The 21654-nt window shown below is 41.7% G+C and overlaps 1 pseudogene; it reads left to right on the top strand.

Moving 5' to 3' along the window:
* The first annotated feature begins 5872 nt into the window (after positions 1–5872).
* LOC115322267 lies at positions 5873–6420 on the top strand (annotated as a pseudogene).
* The last annotated feature ends 15234 nt before the right edge of the window (positions 6421–21654 follow it).

The following is a 21654-nucleotide window of genomic DNA, read 5'->3' as shown; positions in this document are numbered from 1 at the left end:
TACTGTAACTTCCGTCTTGCGTTAGCGTGACATGACATTCGTGTTGCAATTAATTGCAATTAGCAATTAGCTGAAACGTATCTGGCCAATCTTTAGAGCTTCACTGGAGTGGGTCTAACTGTATTTTAAACCGGATCAGGTAACACCGGAATTTAATAGAAATAGTTTAATAGTGACATACCTACTGTTTCACCTTCCGATGTACTGCAGCTGATGCTACAGGCCATCCCTTACAAAAATGTCATACCTTGACTTCTAATAAAAAATACAGATATGGATATATAAGCAATTGGGCAGATATGACCACATATGCATCAGACCGTATCTGGATGGATATAGCCATATCTGCCAAATTCCTCATATACCATGTATATGAGGAATTTGATCCCGTGTTTGGGCCTGGAAAATAGATTTACCCACCCTATATAAAGCAATTTTTATGTCATGCTCCTTCCAGCATCACATTAAAATTATTGCCATGGAGCAGGTAACATACTTTCAGGTCCAGACAAGGGATCATATAATGCATTTTTATGAATATCCACAAAATATACATTTTACTGCTATCCCACACTCAAAACGTGTGTTTACGTCGATACATCGACAGAATAGGCCATTGATCAATCTTTATTGGCCTGGTTCAAGATTTGTAATTCCGACAAATATGTATGCTACAAAGATAAAATGCAGGCGATGGCTAGTTAGGAAACGTGTCATTCGACGTCGGAAAATCACAGCCCTTCGGTGGGATTGGTTGTGGAGGGGGCACAGAGAATATGGTTTGCAAAAAAAGTTTTATACACAACAGCGCCAAAACTCCAACAAGCACTTTCGCCGTTCAAGAAACAAAATCGTAATATCACACGGACAACCATTAAAAAGAAATTAAAAATGTAATAGCACACAGAAACCTATTAAAATAAAACAAAAGGAAGGCACAATTAAGCTGTAAACTATACGAAAGTTCCAAAGTCATTGATTCTCACTCACAAGGTCAAGTCCTGATTCAACTCTCCGGTTGAACACACCAGTTTTGACAAGGGCTTGCTTGCTAGCCTCGTCGTTGAAGTCCTTCCTTGCACCTTGCGATGTTCAAAGTCCCCCAGTCGCTCCTCGCTGGCCGTGTTTTTCCGTTCGGTCCCGAAATCATCCCTTGTGATCAACACGTCGCACACACACACGCACAAACACACCATTGTTCGCCGGAAGCAATACACGATGGAAGTTCATTACTGCTCCTTGAACACGACGAGGTCACCACCGTTTCCCGGACTAGAAAATGACGAGGGCATCATATCTTTAACTAAAACTTAATTAAATAAAAAAAAATTATGAACACATAAGTAACAAAAACACGGACTAAATCATGAGAAAAACATGAAATAATGAACACAAATAAAAAAGAATAAAAACACGAAGGACTTACACAGATAGCCACATTTGTTCAATTAACAATGAGGTTTAAGTCTGATAAAAAAAATGTTCCTGCTGTGCTAAACATCACCAATATGGTGTGCAAACTAGGCGACCTTGAGCAAAGCAGGAATATTTGTGATCATATTCAAATGTCATTGCGAACTCAAAACGTGTGGCTACCTGCCTAGGTCCTTCATATATCTATTCTTCTGAATTCTGTGTTCATTTTGCGGCTGTTCAGAACCAGGCGGAACTTGGTGGTGCTCTTTCCATTCTGACCTTACTTCGGACAGCTCTGTACCCTTAGAGAGAAGCACTAGCTTCTCTACATAAACCCACCCCTTCTCCTTGGAGATACCCTCCGTGTATGCTGTAATTGGAAGAAAAAGAAGCAATGATCAGTACACATACACATTATTACCTACATTGTTTTGCAATATTTTTTTATAAATAGGCCCCTGGCCTAGGACAACACAAGACTTTTTTTTTGGGCGACTGTAAAGATTTGACACAAACGATTTGGCCCGCATTTTGCTGAACAGCCAAATCCCCAGACACTTCACAATAATTGATGCTTATTAAGCAGTGTGCTTTATTTGGGGCCTTTAAGTGCAAAGCATCCAAAGTGTCTGTCCGTCTGCATTTGCAGAGTATACAGAAGAGGGGAGAATGCGGCCAGACTGCTGTTTTCACTCCTTGCAGCATATAGCTCGAGGATTCTCTACTTTTGCTTATACAGGGCGTTTCACCGCACAGAACGTACAAACACAAGCTTGGACGTCGCACACGCAGTCTAAAAAAAAACGATTACATCGCGTTTTTTTTATTTGCAATATAAAACTTTGTGTAATCATAATCATAACATCAACCGGACTACACAAGATTGCATTAAAGTTCCCAATTGGGTTTGTTTTATACCGCACAGCCACTGTCTATACACAAGTCAACTAGCTCTACACATTCCGCTCAGCACACCACTGCTAGGCTGAATCAGATAAGTGTCACATTTGCCGAGCTTGAAGTACACTCGTGATCTATACGAAGGCGAACAAGCAATCGTCGACTGCTCAGTGCTGGGAGCATCATGCAGCAGCTGACCTGCTCTCCTTTTCAAATGCCTTGCGAACCAAGTGTAGTAAGTCGTCTGATAAGGAGAGAACGACACCACGGACGGAACTGAGCAGTTGATACTCACCTGTTTACCTTCATATGAATCAAGTCTCTTCCTGGCCGAAGTAGCTAGTGTGTGTGCAGCATAAACGGCTGTATCAAAATCTCAAGAAGACGAAAGTTCAGAACAGGCTTGTTAAGGTTTCACGTTGCAAGTATGCCCATGCAAATTTCACTTTCTAAAACATAAAAATGCATTTCAAATTGTCGCCCAAGACAAGCTGCTCTTTCACAGCTATATATATATAAGGCAGCTTACCCATCAACAACCTTTGCAGACTGCCATGGACCTGAACCTCGGCCTAATCGATGCTAGCTTCTGTTCGGCGAGGGCTGCACTGAGTAGAAAGGTGAAAAATGTGCTGTAGATTATGTGAAACAAACAAGCAAAAGCAATCCTAGCATGCACGATTTGCTAGAGGCACTGACAAATAAAAATCAGAGGTTGGGTCAATTTTGTTAACGCAATATACTTTAAAGGCGTACCATGAGTGCTGGCAAAATATGTGTTGCCTTCAATCTAGATAAGCTTGTAAATTTACATGCCAAATAACAAATAACTTAAAGGCTGAAATATATTTCGATAGAACTACAACAACCGAAGACTACCTCTGCAAATATGGTGCTATCTAGTACACCATAGATGAGTAGAATCGGATTAGAGCGTCCCCCTTCAAAGACTGAAGCAAAACAAGTATAGAGTCCGCAGTGCCACTACAACAGAAACAATGGTATTAATTATGAACGATGGTATTAATTATGAACTTTGCAGACTTCAATGAAAAAAAATAGAAATCTTTCGTAACTGCAAAAAAATTGAAGGGCTCAAGAATCTCTATTTCAGATGACTTTTCACGGACCACGATAACCAGACGAAAGATGCTCTGGGAAAGTGCGAGAGCAGAGAGGGATGATGGCGCCCGAGTAAAGCTGGTTGGAGATAAGATGAAGATAAACGATGATTTCTACTCGTGGCATGACGAGGATGACTGCCGCGTTAAACTTAAAAGGAATAGATCAGATGATATTGAAGGGTGACTCGCTGAACAAAAAACCGCGCAATTACGTGTCATACATCTAAACGCGCGCAGTTTAGTTAATAAAGTTATTGAACTCGAGCAGGTACTAATGCTTTATAACCCCCATGTTGTCGTAGTAACAGAAACATGGTTACACCCAGAAATGAGTGATGGAGAGTTACTGCCACCATAAGATGGTAAGAAAAGATAGAAAGACGAGAGGAGGCGGCGTAGCATTGATTCTTAAAAATAATATCGGCTATGTAGTAATGAAAGACATTCAGGACGTTGAATGTATATGGTGCAAAATTAACCTTTATAATACACACTACGTCGTCTGTGCATTTTATAGGCCTCCGTATGCTCCTAATTCAGTCTTGGAAGCACTACACGATTACCTTAGTACTAACATTAGACTCGGAACCAGACTAATTATTGCTGGGGATTTCAACTTGCCTGGAATCAATTGGGATGAGCTTGATGCAGGACATATGGATGTAATTAATAGCGAACTTCTTCTCGATATTACGTTTGACAATTGTCTTACGCAAGTTGTTACGGTTTTCACTCGTCAAGTTGGAAACAGCTGCTCGTTGTTAGATTTAATATTTGTAAGTAGTCATTTACTCGAGTATGAAGTGTCTGTTTACAAGGGTATCTCTGATCATAAATTAGTATTTTCATGTTTCAAAAACTGCTGAAATCTGCAAACAAACAAAGTGTTCTATCCAAGTGCCTAATTTTTCTAAAGCGAACGACGAAAGTGTGCTAGATTACCTCGATCTGTCATTTTCTCGGTTTTCAACTTTCGATCGTACGGCTGACGTGAATTTTTTATGGCCTGGATTTAAACGAATTGTTACCTATTGCTTAGAACAGTTTATACCCAAACGGAAGAAATCAATAAAAAAATCGAATCCATGGGTAACCCGAGAGATCGTACAACTCAAGCGTAAAATAAAACGGAAACGTGGTAAAAGAAAGGAAAACGAAGAAGAGTTCCTAGAGCTTTCATGTCTTTTAAAGCAAAAGTTGAGTTCAGCGAAGGGACGTTATTTTTCTGAAACCCTACCGAATTTTATGAGAAATGCACCCGACAGATTCTGGCGTCACTTAAAACCTCGGCAGGAACGATTAGAATATATAATTGAAAACAATGAAATTGTGACCGATCCAAAAGATATCGCCGATAGGTTTAATAACTTTTTTCATAGTGTGTTTGTTAATACAGATGGTGCTACAGAGGACTTGAGCTTAAATGCGACAAGTAGTACTATGGGGGATATAATAATCACTGAAGAGGGAGTTTTTTCATTACTATTAAACTTAGACGTAAAGAAGTCAACCGGGCCAGACGAAATACCCAACGAGTTTTTAAAAAAGATATGCAGAATGGGTTTCAAAATACCTTACCATTATTTTTCAAACATCACTAAAACAACACCAAGTACCCCCCGATTGGCGCAGTGCGAGGGTCGTACCAATCCTTAAAAAAGGAAGTAAGCATAATATTGAAAACTACCGCCCCGTATCTTTAACGTGCATAGTATGCAAATTATTTGAGCACATTATTTCTAAAGCTTTATACAAGTATTTTGAATCCTCTAACATTTTTCATTCTAACCAACATGGGTTTCGCCAGAAACTATCGACGGTCACGCAACTCATAGAAACATTTGACGATTTTTCAGCTTCTTCTAATGAGAGAGGACAGATTGATGCGATATGCCTTGACCTTTCTAAGGCGTTTGATAGAGTACCACACACTGAACTACTTCATAAACTTTCTTTGCATGGTGTAAATCAGAACGTGATATTCTGGATAAGGGCGTATTTATTTAATCGGGTGCACTATGTAGAGGTTAACGGTGACCGTTCAATTGTATCTGAAGTGCCCTCGGGCGTCCCCCAGGGGTCAGTACTCGGGCCAGTATTATTTTTAATTTACATTAATGATATCGCGGCGGAAATAAATCAAGGGGTTACTGTGCGGCTATTTGCGGATGATTGTCTGGTATATTAAAAAATCGAGGAGGAAGACGACCGGCGTAGGTTAAGTGCATCTGTTGGGTCTATTCAGGACTGGTGCTCGAAATGGAAGATGAAAATTAATACACAAAAAACTGTTTTTGCACGAATAACTAACAAAACTAAGAATGTTCTTCCTTATACTTACGAGCTTGATGGGAGTCCTTTGGTTGAAGTTGATAGTTTTAAATACTTGGGTGTGACACTTTCTAAAGACTTAAGTTGGAGTAAACACATAAATGAAATATGTCACAAAGCAATGAAAAAGTTTTGGTTTTTAAGACGGATACTGGCCAGTGCTCCGCCTAAAGTGAAGTTAATGGCCTACACAACGTATATTAGGCCTACCTTGGAGTACGCTCCATCGGTATGGGACCCCTATAGAAAAAATCAAATTGGTGAACTCGAAAAAGTTCAGAGGAAGGCGGCGCGATTTATTCTATCCAAATACAAGCGACTTGATTCTGTCACAGATATGCTGAACAGCCTCAATCTCCCCTTACTTTCCGTCCGTCGACAAATTGCTCGACTAAAGTTTTTCTTTATGTTTTCTCATCACCTGTATAACATTAACCCGGATTTTAGATTAACTCATCGCGCATCGAGAGAACTCAGATACGTTAGCACTAATCAGTTTGAACTGCCTAAATGTAATATTGACGCTTATAGGTTTTCTTTTTTCCCTAGAACTGTAAAAAACTGGAATGATCTCCCACAAAATATGTTGTCATTGGACTGTTTAGATGATTTTGAGAGCGCCCTTTTGAATATGACTGGTTTGAAATGATAAATAGTAGTTAAATATTTTATAGAAATTTCGTTAAAGATTTCGAGTGCTGATAATTCATTTTTTTGAGTGCTATAGAATATATTGAATGTTTGTGCTATTTCAGCCCCTTTATTTTAAGTGAATGTCGCTGAATGTGTACTGTACTGTAGTCCTGATGTTGTACGTTTCAGTGCTCTTCTATACCCCACACCTGTTCAGGCCCCATACTCGGGGTGAACAGTATTCATAAAAAAATAAAAAAATGATCTCGTGCAGATCAGAGTTCGGAATAAGTGTAACAGTCTTTGGCATGACAAATATGCCAATGTCATTATTCATTTTTGCATATTCTACGGTGGCAGTGCGGGGAAACAATCACACACCAGATACTCAGAAAGACAAGCACACGCGCTAAGCTTATAGCTCTTGTGTATTCGACTTTTTTATTCTTCTCTTCAAAGTCTGGATTGACTTTCCAGAACGTGATAAGCAGAAGAAATAGAAAAATACAAGGGAAAAAAGCGAAAGACAAGACCAAAGAAAAAAAACGAAAAAAGAAAACCCTTACAAATCATCCTATTAATCTGTCTATTAATTCAAATCTATCTATTATAAAACAATTTTCAAAATGTGCTACGCAACCACAATCTTGACAGCAGATTCCCAAATGTACAGCGACGACTCGGTGGTTATTATAAAAATACTCCCTTAAACAATCATTCAAACACCTGCCAGTCTGGCCTACATACTTCTTACCACACTAGTTATGTAGACCAGACTGGCAGGTGTTTTAATGATCGTTTAAAGGAGCATTTTTATAACACTCACCGAGCCGCCGCTGGACATTTGGGAACCCACTCTCCGGATTGTGGTTGTGTAGCACATTTTGAAAATTGTTCTGTAATAGTTAAGAGTCGAGACCCATTGCCAAGAGAAATAATGGAAGCACAATAAATAGAGCCTCTGAAGAACAAGTGTGTAAGTAGTCCTTCTATTGTGTTGTCGACCAAAAAGCTCCAATTTCTATCTTGAGGATAGCAGTGAGGGAGAGGGATGACTTGTAAGGGCTTCCTATTTTCTTTTTTTTTTTTCGTTTCTTTTTTTTTTTTTGTTCTTTGCTTTTTTTTCTTGTATGTTGTGCTGTTCTTATCACGATCTAAAAAGTCAATCTAGACGTTGAAGAGAAGAACGAAGTAGTCAAATACACGAGAGTTGTAAGTTCAGCGCGTGTGCTTGTCTTCCTGAGTATCTGGTGTGCGAATGTTTCTCCGCGCTGTCACCATAGAATGCGGTTCATCAACTCGCCCAAGCATCCATTCTATCATTTATGCAACATTAAAATGACTCTAAAAGTGCGAGCACCTACAGGGTGTATTCACGCAAGTCTTGCAAGTATTGAGTTGTAGGCAAAGTGCCCTGGTTGTGTCCATATGCGATATATGACCAAATACCACAAAGACTAACACTGCAAACTTCTCCGAAAACCAATGGGCGCGGTGACGAGCGGCAAAAGTGGTGCTCTTCACCACTCTCGTCGTTTGTTCGCGTCTGTGTGTTGCTACTAACAAGCGCACCAATGGGAAGGCTCAGCCATTATTGGGAACACTAAATAAACAGGTACAAAATACAGATACAACACACAGCAATACTGGGTGCAAATAGTGACGCACTTCTGTTGGGGCTCTGTTGATATTTCTACAGAGTGTAGATGGTGAGCCATTTGAAAGTTGCGACGAGTTGCTCGCTGTAGATTAGCAATTTAGCCAGTGCAGTATGACTGCTAGCCTGGAATCTTCTACCTGCACCACGCAGTAGCGATACACGACCGAATGCTGGCACGATGCTTATCTAGATCGAAATGGGGAGGGGTGGGGATTGAACCCAGGATCCCTGGGTTCTGCAGCGCAAGCTTTTGTTCCACGTGTTCCGAGCTGATGTGCGCTAGCCCAGTCGGCCACTGATCCCCAACGCAAGGCAATGCAACGCACTTCTGTTGTAAACTCAGCATTCCGCTTACGAATGAAATGCGCAATTTCCCTAAAAGGCTTTCATTCCACGTGAGTGGCAACAGGAATGCTAAAGGCCAGCCCATAAACACAGTCTGTGTTAAAAGCAATCCTAGCAGCAATAAGTTGCATTATATTGCTCAATATATAGAGCACCTTACCATGAACAGCCTTGGCACTCTTCCATCAAACCATGACTTCAGCAGGAAAGACTGTCATTTTGTGCCGTCTCAGGTCACTCACATCAGGATGGCGAAAGTGAATGCAAACGTCTAGTTGGGAAAGGCTGCAGTAAGTATAAAGATGAAAACAAAGATTAGAATATATGATAAAAAATATCATGGACCTACTTGAAAAAGGTGCACAAAAAGACAAGGACAAAAGGACAGGAACACGTAGGATGCAGACTGGTGCACATTCGCAACTCGATCTATTGAACACAAAAGAAAATAAGTAAGAGGATGAGAGAAATCAGAAAGGCTGTACTCGGAGAATGTGAGCTTCAGCAACCGGGGTGTGAGGCAAAGATGTCAGGTAGCCTGTTTTACAGACACTCTAGGATTTGCAACAGCTTTTCCATGTAGTAAAGGGGTGAGTTCATTTTGATTGAACATCTTGAAATATAGCACTCAAAAAACAAGTAATAAAGGAGAGGAATACCTACACTACATACGAGTCAAGACTCCCAACACACATAAATTAGACAGAAAAAAAAAAGAATGCGTTAGGAGCTTTAGCAGAAGTTCAAACAGGTCCAAGTGGGCCGTGTTAATTCACCCATATGCATAATACTGTAAAAACAATTTCCTTGGCCGCTCAGGTAACAGACGGATGTGCGGACAAATTGGTCGCCATACTACGAATAATAAAAGCCTAAAATCATTTACTTCTATGTTTTTATAGTATCTGCTAAGTATTCACGTTTTTTCTAAGGATTTAAACAGTGCATAGGTAGGTGAAAAATTTAGCTTTCTGTATGTACTAGCCATCCATTTCTTACCTTCACTAACTTCAAAGTTGTTTTTCCTTTTTTTTTTAATCGGCTCTTGCTAAGAGGTAAATCAGCGCGTTCCACTTGGGCATGTGCTCGAGCCCTACCACATTTTTATTTCTCCCTTCTCTGATTTATGCGAGTTCAGTTTGCGCTCGCATGAAGTCTAAGTGTTACTCTCCCTGTCTCCTTGATTTTTGGCGAACTCTTTTTCAACATGTTTAATTAGTACCAGCTCACCACCTTACTACAATCATGCAACAACTAAAAACAATTACAACTTACACCATTCGCTAAAGTCAGTACCAAACGAAAAATCAGGGATAGGTACGTATAACACTATATACTTCCACTCAACAACATATAGATACCAAAAACTGGCGGGACACTACCTTAATTCAGGATATGCTTGTAAATTTCCCTAGAAGCTTGTAATTAATACTTGATAGCTTCTAAAAAAACAGCAGTATGAAAAAAGTAAATGCTTCGACATTTAAAGCAGCCCGAGTGTTTTTGGAGGTGTGAAATTCGTTGCACGTGCGTTGGATCATACAAAACACGTGTACAGAAAATGATATTTAGAGCTCGACATTTCGCGAGGTATAAGTGCCGGCGTCAAAACTTATTTCGCGGGCACAAATTTTTGCGATCGAAAGTGGTATGCTATGCATTAATTTAACCATGGGGTGAATTCACTGCGGCACCAATTTTCGGCAATCCTTTTCTGATTACGAATCGCGAAAACGATATCGTTTGGAGACGACTGGGCGGTGGAAGCTACGGGCTTGCTCGATCAATCAATCGCTGCTTTTTGTCGGGTCCAGCTCTCCGCACGCAATGGCGTCGGCGATGGAGGGGCACCGCACCGCGCGCTTCCAGACATTCTAGTTTACCAGTAGACAATACGGCAGAGGGAGGCAATCAACCCCCCCCCCCCCCCTCCTCTTCCGCCTTTGACCTCCCCCCCCCCCCCCCTCCCCACCCTCCGTCTCCCAAAGAGTTCCGCCGCTACTGATGGACCTTGAGCGAGTAGTCTCTTCATCGGAGAAAAAAGAAGAAAAACAGCCTCGCGTAACACCATTCGCGCATAATTAATAATACTGGTAAAAGCAAGCGATCTACAGACAATAACAAGCCTTCTGAACGCAGGAAATAAGCTAGCTCTAACGAACAAAGAAACAAACTTACTTCGGATCCCGTGCCATGATCTTGGCTGTTGAGCTAATTTAACGTAGTTCCACGTCTCACAGTCGCTTTCGTCTTTTTCAGACACGTTTAAAACTAAGGCCTACTCCACGCATCACGACTAATCGGGAAATTTAACCGTTAGCCGGTCGTAAACGCAGGCATTCAAACTATTCAAACGCACACTACAGTGACCTAGAAGGGGAAGTGTGCCGTCCGTGGCGCGTTTCAACAGAGGCGAGGTGGTCCCCGCAGCGATGACAGCGCAGAGGGCGCTGTCATCTACAGGAGCGCGACCATGCGAGGCGGTGCGTACATGTTTACACGTGTTGCGTTGGTAGTCTGCTGTGTTTATGTGTGATCGGTGCCTCGTTGCCTGTGCTGTTACCCTGACCGTGTTGTATTTGGGTTCAGCAGTGGTGGTGCTGTGTGTGTGGACTGAAATGAAACAAGATGACGGGGAGACGGCGTGACAAGCGAGACGGCTTCTGTTTTGTGCCGAACTGCAGCAGCGGCTATCGCTCGTGTAAAGAGGAACGCTCTTTGTTTCGGGTTCCGCTTGAGGCTGATCGCCGCGAAGAATGGTCGCGGAACATAAAAAGAGGAGATCGAGCCCTCGGCGAGGGCAGCGTCGTCTGCGAGCGCCACTTTGAGCCAAGGTTCATCCAGCGGTCTTTCCAGATGACGATCAACGGTAAGGTCGTTGAAATCCCCCGTGACCGACCGCTCTTGACAAAGGATGCCATTCCTACTATTTTCCCAGATGCTCCTAAGTACTTATCAAAGTCACTGCCGAAAATAAGGAAGGAACGCAACCTCAGCGATTAGGTGTTCCCCAATTCGAAGCGAAGACGAGAGGACAACATGCTGTCAGAAGCGGCTTCTAATAATGTTGGCCTCCTGAACGATGTCGAACTTCCTGATCAAGCTCGTGAAAGATTGACATTTTCAGGGCTGACCAGGCCAAACGTATGGTAGGAAATTTTTCAGCCGTGTGCTGAGGACTCATTTCTGTACGCAGAGTGCGAAGTCGATGCTGTGGAACAAAGCAAGATAGCTGTGAAAAAGCAGGTGCGGATTACAATGCAAGCTGGGGGAACTGCTGCTACAGCCGATGTTCTCATCAGAGGCAAAAAGTTGTGCCAGAAGATACTCGCAACACGAGAAGAGGCGGAGGCACTGATCAACAATGTCAGCCAGCTCACTTTGTGCCCTGGTACAGGTATAGAGCCTTTGACTGACAAGTGCCCGTCTTTTAATGGGGCGTTCTTTTCGAGGAACTGCGCGGTTGTCGTAGCCGATAACCTCCGTGCTTGTATGCACTGTAGGTATGAGAGGAAACTGATACTAAACCAGCTTTCTAGAAGGCGGCGTCAGAAGGTGGCTGCAAACAAGAGTCGTCGTAATATACGGCGTAATCTGCGGAGAACGAAAGCCAAGCTAAGTAGTGCGAGAATAAGCTTGAGCTAGATGAAGGCAAAAAACGAACAGTTATCTGAAGAAGTGGTAGCTGAAAGAATAAGGGGCCTTCCTCACAAGCAGCAAGCAACCGTCAAGGCTTGTTTCCAAGCAGCACAGAGAAAGTCGAGAAAAGGAATGAGGTACGAAGATGAATGGCTTCTAGAGTGCATACTGATGCGCATGCGAAGTGCTAAGCTTTACAAACACATGAGAAAGCACAACATTCTAGCTCAACCGGGCCGCACCTGTTTAAAAAGAGCGACACAGCACTTCAAGAGTGGCTTTGCATTTAACCCGAACATTTTCACGACCCTCAAGGAAAAAAACGAAGGATATGGACGAATACAGCCGGCACGGAACGATAACATTCAATGAAATGAAGCTGACGGAACACATCGATGTCGAACCTTCTGGTAAGTGTGAACAACTATACTCTTCCTTTATACATAATTTGATGGTAACTATGTTTCAAAATATATACCACATACTGCTTTTGCCATACAGGAGTAGCACAATTTTTCGGTGTGCATGCTGCGATTCTTTTTTTTCATTTTTAAATTGTGCAGGCTCCATTAGAAGGATTTGTTGACCTTGGTCCCTTTGAGGCAGAGAATTCCAAAAAGGAGCTTGCAGACCATGGACTCGTCGTGGTATTTCAGCCATTCTCAGGTATGTGAACGATGCTGAATGTCTTAGAATAACTGCTTTCTTCAATTTTGTCCTTTCAAGCTATAGTTTTGTTGCGTCTTGAGATTGAGAATTGTGTGCCAATTAGCAATTGTGCTTTCTTTTTTTTCAGGCCAATGGATGCAAATTCTTGGCATCTTCGCTTCCAAGAGCAATGTAAAGGCTAACGTTCTTGCCAAGATCATCCTCCAGTCCACATTACTCTGTGAAAATGCGGGGATCTACGTTGATGGAGTGACGTGCGATGGTGCAAGTTGGAATCGGAGTATGTGGAAGGTTTTCGGCATACAAAGTAAGTGTCTTAGCTTCCCAGCAGGCATGCCTGCTTGCAGTGACGAGTACTAATGTTTTCTTATCTGCTTCTGGCTGTACCATACTACTATACTGCTGAAACAGTTTCTCCTTTAAAAGTGTTCACTACATTAATCACGTTCTTTGATTTTTTTATCTTGAAATGCAGGAACTGCCTCAAGCATCAAGTCAAAGTGTGTTCATCCTGTGGACGACACCCGTGCCCTGCATTTTTTTTTCTGACTTTCCGCACCTACTTAATAATTTAACAAATGCGTTCTTAAAGACTGGGTTTAATACACCTGCGGGACGAGTTCATCTGATAATATCAAGGAAGCATGGAAATTGGATAATGAAAGTGTCACCCTTAAGGTTATGCCACACATTAGTCATGTACATCTTTTTCCCAACAGTTTTGAAAAACAAAGAGTAGGACCAGAGCTCCTCCTTTTTAGTGATGAGGTGATGAAAGGACTTTTCTTTTACCGAAAGCAAATTGAAAGAATTTGTGGCCCAGCGCATGGGACAGAAGCTTTCATTTCGCGCGTCTCAAAATTAATCAAAGTTATGACGGCGCGTGTACCATCAAAAGCCTTAAAGCCACACTCTCCTCGTGCAGACTTTCTAAGGGAGTTCCTAGAGTTTATGAATGAGTGGGAATCACATGCGCACGACTCAAAGACAGGTTTTTTGAGCAGTAGCACTGCAGAGGGCTTGCGTGTTACTTTACGCTCAACGCTCGACATTGCTGAGTACTTAAGTTCAAAGTGCAGTTTTAAGTACCTCTTAACATGCAAGCTAAGCCAAGACAAGTTAGAGAACCTGTTTGGGATCGTTCGACAGTGTAACGGCAATAACGATCACCCAACACCCACCCAGTTTTTAGTGACCGTAAATGCATTAGCCTTTTATAATGTAGCACAGCCTCCAAAGACAGGAAACTGCAGCACTGAAGTGATAAATTCACTGATTGGTCACAGCAGTGTCAGGTTCAGCCAGGATCAGCCGAGTCCTATAAATGCACTTGACTGCCTTGTAGATAATGGAAAGCTTGATGATGTTGAGACTGTTCTGGATATCCTGCCACCAGGAGACCATAGCAGGTGCATTACTAGGCACAGCTTAAGCCGATTAATACATTATGTTGCAGGCTACGTGGCTAGAAAAGTGGCAAGAAAAACTGCTTGCAGTACATGTGTTAGGCTCTTGACTATGAGCGAAGACCATGCGCAGTCAAATCCAGAGAATGAGCTTATTAAGCACTTTGATCATGGTGGTCTGCTGTACCCATCTTCTCAGCTTGCCAAGCTTGTGAGCACATTAGAGGAATCATTCACCATCTTTTTCAGCTCCAAGAAAATTAATGCAGAAAGCGTGTATGATTTTTCAATGTTTTTGTGGGGTGTTGACATTCCACAGCCGGGATGCGACAAACATGATACGGAGCTTACACTGAGTATAGTGAAATTTTATGTACTTCTCCGCTTTCGCTTCTATTCCAAATGTTTAAACCAGGAGCGCAGCTTTAAATGAGAACAAGCCAAACACCTGAAGATAAGGAGGTGTGAGTTGTCCAGAAGAAGATTAAGCTGTGAGTTGCCCAGGTGGGTTTGTAGATTTGGTTTGTACTTAAGCTTGTGTTTGCTTGTGAAGAGGTTTTGACTAACAAAAAGGAGGAAGGGTTGGCCTGAAGAAATTTGTATGCCAAATAAAGCATTCCATAATTGTGTTCTGTTTGTTTTGTCGGTGTCTTTTTTGTGCGAGACCAGTCTGAAGAGGAAAAGTAGCACCCAGATGCATTCACAAGTAGCTTCCTAACTGTTAAGTGTGCTAAGCAATGCAAAATGGATTAGATACTGACGAGTCAAGGTATTAACATAGCAGCAAATATAGATGTGTAAGCTATATAAGTCCGCACTAAAATTCTGCCAAAGGTGTTTTGAACATAGAATTTATTTGTATTTATTTACCCTAAGGGCCCTTCGGGCATGACATAGGGGGGATACTATTCGTTAAGATTTCTAAATGGGAAAAGACATGGTCTAAACGGTAACAATGCACTACGACCAGGCGTGTCCTTGGGCACGCACGTGATCGCAACAAAACTGCAACTGTGCGTTCCGGAAGCGCTAGAATTCGTCACAAGTACGCAGAGCAGCAGTTAATAAACAAATATAAACAACCGCGCCGTCCCAACGATACGAAAACCAGCCGCACATTCCGCTTGCAGAGCTATCTGAGCAGCTACCGCAGCGCTCCTGCTACCAGCAGCGCCCCCACGTACCGCGCGGAACGGTCATCGCAAAAAGGACCCGCTCTCCGCCGCCGCACGGCATACTTCCCCTTCTAGCTCACTGTACGCACACGGCCGACACGCCCGGCAAACCGTGCGAAACATAGGCTGTTGATTCGATGAGATTGTTTTCGTGTTTTCAAAACGTTTCAAATCAAAGGATAAGCAAACCGCATTATAGAACTTATAACAGACACAGTAATAATAAATTATTGCGCACGTCAATATTGCCATAATATTATGAATAAGTCCTGAAAACTTAGCAAAATATTAAATACGAAACTAAGTGTACAATGTCTCAAAACGAATTTAGCAAACATGTATACTTCTAGGAAACACACCAGGTCAACTCGGCGTCTGTAGAGTAGTTTGTTAACGCTCTCTCTTGCTGAGCGTGCGGTCTTTGGTTCGAATCTCGGTGGGCACTCTTTTTATGGCATGTTTTTTGTATTAGTTTTTATTATTTTAAGTATTTTTTTTACCTTTTGTATTAGTGTGTATTATTTTAAATATATTTTTCTCGCCTTCTTGTAGTAGTTTTTATTATATTAAATATTTTTTTCTCGCCTTTTTGTAGTAGTTTTTATTCTTTTAAATATTTTTTTCTCACCTTTTCTTTTATTAGTTTTTAATATTTTAGATATTTTTCCACGTTTTTGTATTAGTTTTTATGATTTTAAATATTTTCTATGTTTTTGCAGTCGTTGGCACCGTTCATTAGGGTAATAATCACGTAGAAGGTGAAAAATTAAAAGAGCGAGCCAAAGTTTGAACCGTAGCAATGCACTAACCGGGGCCCTCTTGTTTTGCCGGGATAATTCATAACCGTAGGCAAACAGCACAAGTCCTTTCAAAAAAAAAAAAAAAGCAATGTAATAATAATGAGCATATTGCGAGCAAAATGGGAAAATGTGTAAGTGGTAAAACTGCCACAATAATGCAGCCGAAGTGTTTCTGAAAGCGGCCATCTTCACCCACTATTGAATCAAGAATACCAGCATTTTAAAGCAGTAATTTAGCTGAGCTCGTAGCGCTCTACGTATTAAGCACATCTCTTCATATTCTGACTTCCGGAAAGTAGTATTTAATTTGTTCTTGTAGGTCAGTGCTATCCCCCGCGTGCCGCCAGGTTTTATTTGCACAGGTTGCGCTCTGCAGTTTTACTTCTTCATTAGGCCTAGACACGTTTTATTCCTGAGATTCAAGTACAGCACGGATAATTAAACTATGTTTCATAAATGGTATCATTCGGCGTTTTAACATTTATTTTTCTTAGCGTCAAGGGGTCACGTTCACAAACCCGGCATTGTGAACATTCACAACGCAGTGGTGTTTCTCGCTTTTTTGCGTTAAAAAAAAAGGGTTTATATTCGCGTTCCTCTGGTACGGTATGTCGTATAACATAAGCTATCAAAGAGACATATATCGTTTGGCTATGGGAACATTTGAAATATTTCTGTTAGATAATCGTAACTACCACAGAAAACAGTTGATTCCTGCCTGAAATAGCATATTTTCACACTCAATTTCGTAGCGTCAACACATCTCTTACCTTTCTAGTCTCTGGAAAGTAATGTTTATTATTGTTTTTGTAACTGAAAGCGCGTGCTCAATAATACCAGGTTTTTTTTAAAATTTTTTTGCTCAGTTATACCGTTTTTATTTTTATCAGAGCCAAACACGTTTGTATACCACCGGACCTTAAGTATAGTACATCAAATGAAACTAGCTTCCTGAAAATAGTAACGCTCGGCGTTTTGAAATTTATTTTTTGTGGCGTAGGCGGTCATATTCTCAAATCCTGGGCAGCAAATTTTCTTCACCGCATTGTTTTCTTTTTGCGTTTTCGCAAGAAAACACGTCAGACTTGCCATGCTGGGATAAAATACCCTAGCGTCGGCCGTCATTTAGGAAGGATTGATCAACACAAAATTTTCACTCGCTATTCATGAATTGCCGCAGTTCGTCAGAATCTCAATGACTTGAGTGCATAGTGAAAAGGCAAAAAAAAAATAAAACGATGCCGGTCAGTAAACGGATCTTCCATGACGGGGCTCGCCAGTTTGAATAGCCAAGCGCCGATGCCGTCCAGTCACTGAACTTCCATGTAAATACTGGCCATCAAAGGATATATTAGCTTTCACTTCACAAAATACTTTCAATTTTTGTGATTGTTTCCTGTTCAGATAAATTCTGAATCACGTTAATATGAAACATACACTTAACGCCAATGTCAAACCTCTCACATTTTTTTCATTTCTGTGTTCTCTCAAAATTGTCACTAGCGACACGTTTCAGACTAAATGAATACCGGGTTTTCTTTTCCGCCAGCTCTGCATGACGGTCAAGTTACCTCGTTTCTTCATACTGGCTACTGCAGGTCAGGAACATCGGTGGTTTTGATAGGACCGCATTGGATGGACATATGACAGTTCTAACTTATCAGTTATTACACTGAAGGCGACACATATTGATACATGTAGCGAAGTAGTAGGGTGACAGATTTAGAAATAGATACTTTTTTATTATAAGCACGACCACTGATTCCAACTAAGTATCCTTAATCCTAAAGTTAGATTGAACGGAAATGTATTACCAAATGCACCACTCGCTGAAAGTAACTCTGTCAAATTGCCACGATATTTCATGAACCCTTCTCCAGGTCATACCTAAGAAAAACCATTTTTTTTTCGGCTAATATTGGTTAAAACCGGTTACCGGTAAATACTTTACGGTTACGGTTGCGGTTATGTTTTTTTGTTTTTTTTTAAATTTCAAATAACAATTTTGTTCCGATTATGGTTACTGAAAATTTTCGTTCCTAAATGGTTTTCAGTTTCGGTTACGGTTCGAGTCTCTGCTTTGCGTACCTATATTGATGAAAGCCCTTGAAATTGCCTGCATGTGCACCATAATAGAATGTTGAACATGCAGGCATAAACAAGGAGACCGCAGGAAAGCTTTTAAAGATACTGATATTACACTTTCCGATTGTGTGTACATCTAGCTGTGGCATCAAATTAGTTCTTGTTTTTGTTTGTTGTTATGTGGAGAAAATTATGTGAAAAAGGTTATTTGACAGTTATCAAGCAATTTTTTTTTAAATAATTAAAAAATAACAAAACGTAGTTTAAGCATAATAATGAACAAGTATTACAGAGTGCATAGAAAAAGCTAGATGGAATTAGATGGCGATGTCTTGCGCAAAATTCGCCTTGATGTCACCTTTTTGGCGCTGCGTTTCAGCTCGCTGTCTTCTGCGGTCTGAACTCTGATCGACGCAGCCCGTACGGTACGCAGCCATCCCTCCATCTGAGTGGAAGCTGCCTCACTGTGACAACCGTCTGCCCTAAGAACCACTCGCACACCTGGTTCAGCCAACCATACGTGGGAAGAAAACCGGTTGGAAATGTCGACATCGCATCTGTCCTGCCGTTTTACGGCTCTAGCCCGGCACCAGCTCTCAGAATAATGCGCCTCATGAATATTAGGGTCCTCTCGGAACGAAGATTCCACGATTATCAAAAAGCTTACCTCCTCCCTGCTGTGCAAAAGGTTCGTAGATCCCTCGTCTGATTCAAGCATAGTGTAACTTACTCTGCAGCAACTTTCTGCAGTGTGCCGGCATAATGCTATGGCAGCATACCCTACTATGAGTGATAGGACATGTTCTCTGATGCGAGACAGATTGGGCACTTTTGGTGACTTTTGTCCTCTCAGATGCAAAGATCCGTAGCTTGTACCACATTTATGTTTTTTATCATACAAAACTGCTAATGCACTTTTGTGTAGTCTCATTATTATACAGCTTCCTTTAACTGCACTGTTACAGCTGCCACTGCCTTTCTTTAATATTTCCAGGTTTGGGATAGGCAACGAGACGAGGATTTGACAGCCCTTGCGGGAGAGCCCGTGGATCTGTCAGGAGATGGACGATGCGATTCTCCGGGACATAGTGCAAAGTACATGACGTACAGCTACGACTCGCATCGATTGAGCAAGATTGTCCACACTGAACTGGTTCAAGTCAAGGAAGTGAGAACCCTTACAATAAGAGGAAAAACAATTGGCTCAAAAAACACAGGCACAAGGCAAAGGTACAAAGTGTGCAATATTTTTGACCCGTTCCATAAAAAACTTCCTTCTTTTTAGTGTCCCGAAGTAAGTGCAAGCAGCAACATGGAAAAGGAAGGCTGCGCACGAGGAATTGCTTTCCTGAAATCGAGGAACATCCTTATTCGCTCGTTCACGACGGACAGGCAATCGAGCATAAAGCCCAACATGAGAATACACCAGCCCACAATCCTGCATCTGTTTGACGTGTGGCACGCTGTTAAAGGTGAATGCGAACATTGTCTTTCAATATAACGAAGACCAACCTGCAGCTCTGTCTTATAGGTGTTCTATTTCCTACCCTAGAACTATCTTCGATATTGCTGTTGCGCCTATTATAAATTGTTTAAAAGCAATCTCCATTACCAACTGTTCTATTTGGTCTCTCCAAGTGAGCAGAGGAAGGATGAAATACCGGCACACCTCATAAAAACATTTTACAGAGAACCAAACAAAACTGGCCATTCCATAGCCTCTGACGACAATTATCCTGTGACTAGCTGGAGTGTGTGGCTAAATCTTCTCTACTCCCCTCATGGCATGCGACTTTTGCTGTAGCAACTCTCTCTGGAAATTCTCTCTGGGTAGACCTTGCTTGCACTGCAGGCAAAGTAGGGCATTCGGAAGTGGGGTGTTAACATCAAGCAAACATTTTTGTCCCTGAACTTGTATTGCTGCAGGGATCAGGAAGAAGTTAGCTGCAGGCAGCAAATGTGCAGGTTGCAAGGACCTAGCATCCTGGGTGAGCCCCGTCTGCAACCACTTGTGGTGGTGGCAAGTGCTAGCGGTGGCAATGGTGAACTGCTTGCCGCAGCATGGTCGAGTGTCACGAACCACGTCTGCAATATCCACACTGGCCATAGTCAGCTCTACCCACGGTGCCTACACAAGGACGTTGGAGACAAACAGTGCATTGTGCCTGGTTGGTACCATCTTATTATGCTAGGTTTACATCGTAAGAGATAAAAAATATTGCTTATATACAAGATGCCGACTAGTGTGGAATCAAACTTGGTTATTTTACATGGGGAACATTGAAAAAAAACTAGTGTGGAATCAAACTTAGTTATTTCACATGGGGAACATTGAAAATAAACTTCACAGATACGTAAAGTGTTTATTGCTCGGATTGCTGCTATTGTGATGAGACGCAGCCTGATAAGACCATATGGTTACTGTTGACTCAAGCATGCAGTAGCTCTTGTGCCGTAGCCGAGCTTCAATGCTTTTCACTTTTAGCTCGGAGAAGCGGCTGATATGGGGAGCATCTGGGTTGGCTCCATGGACCTGGAAATGTTACTGTTGCATACATCTACATTGTTTGGTTACGATTATAGGCCGAACACTAAGTTTAAAGGAAAGTGTCTAAAGAAAGACGAGTCAACAGATATTTGTAAAATTATATTAGCTCTGCAGAGTCATGGACGTCTATGTGAATCTAATCGGTAGCCCGCCCAAAAACCAATGAAAACTGTTACGTTTTTGCGGATCATACACTTTTTTTTACTGTGGTTTGCCAAAAAAATGTTTCAACGCACTCTACTCTACACTGTATTACTGAAGGCTTCAATTTCCCCAGGTTCACCCGCCCACACGAAACTGCAAAAGACGTGAAGCAGCTGTCTCCTAATGCACAAACATATGGGCTGGAATCATTCCACAACGTACTGAGTGAATTTGCACCCATATCGACGGCATTCTTGTATGAAGACATGGCTGCACGGGAAGCAAGCTAGGTGTAAGGAGGGGAATATAACAAGCCAAAACAACAGCACTCTCAGTTGAAGTTTCTTTGAGACCAGAAAAAAATTTTAGACAGAGTCGCAAAAAGATATTCTTACACCCTAGTTACATGGGCGATTTGAACTGTCGTGGAGCTCAATCACAGTTATCGCCCCCACCTATGATTGAACTAAACTGAGCTGAGATGGTGCAACACCGCCCTCTTGAACCCAGTTGAAGCTAAAACGAAACTAGTTCTTGTGCCACGTGATCAGTCTAATTGTTGAAGTAATTTACTAGAAGACGCACCTTTTATTTATTATAAGTATATCATACATTATGTTCAATACCTTGTTGCTTTCTAAAGGCGTTTACACGAGTACCAAAGCGGATTCAGGGCTAGGTTTCGCATATTTTACGCTAGGTAGTGTAAGCTATCGCCCGCTACGATGGGTGCACCCATTACTATTTGTCCACTTATACAGCTGGTCCCTCCGCCATTT

The sequence above is a fragment of the Ixodes scapularis genome, unplaced genomic scaffold (assembly GCF_016920785.2).
Source record: "Ixodes scapularis isolate PalLabHiFi unplaced genomic scaffold, ASM1692078v2 PGA_scaffold1__304_contigs__length_218370807, whole genome shotgun sequence".
Classification (NCBI taxonomy): domain Eukaryota; kingdom Metazoa; phylum Arthropoda; class Arachnida; order Ixodida; family Ixodidae; genus Ixodes; species Ixodes scapularis.
Note: the sequence above shows the minus strand (reverse complement) of the source record. Positions and strands in the feature narration are given on the sequence as shown.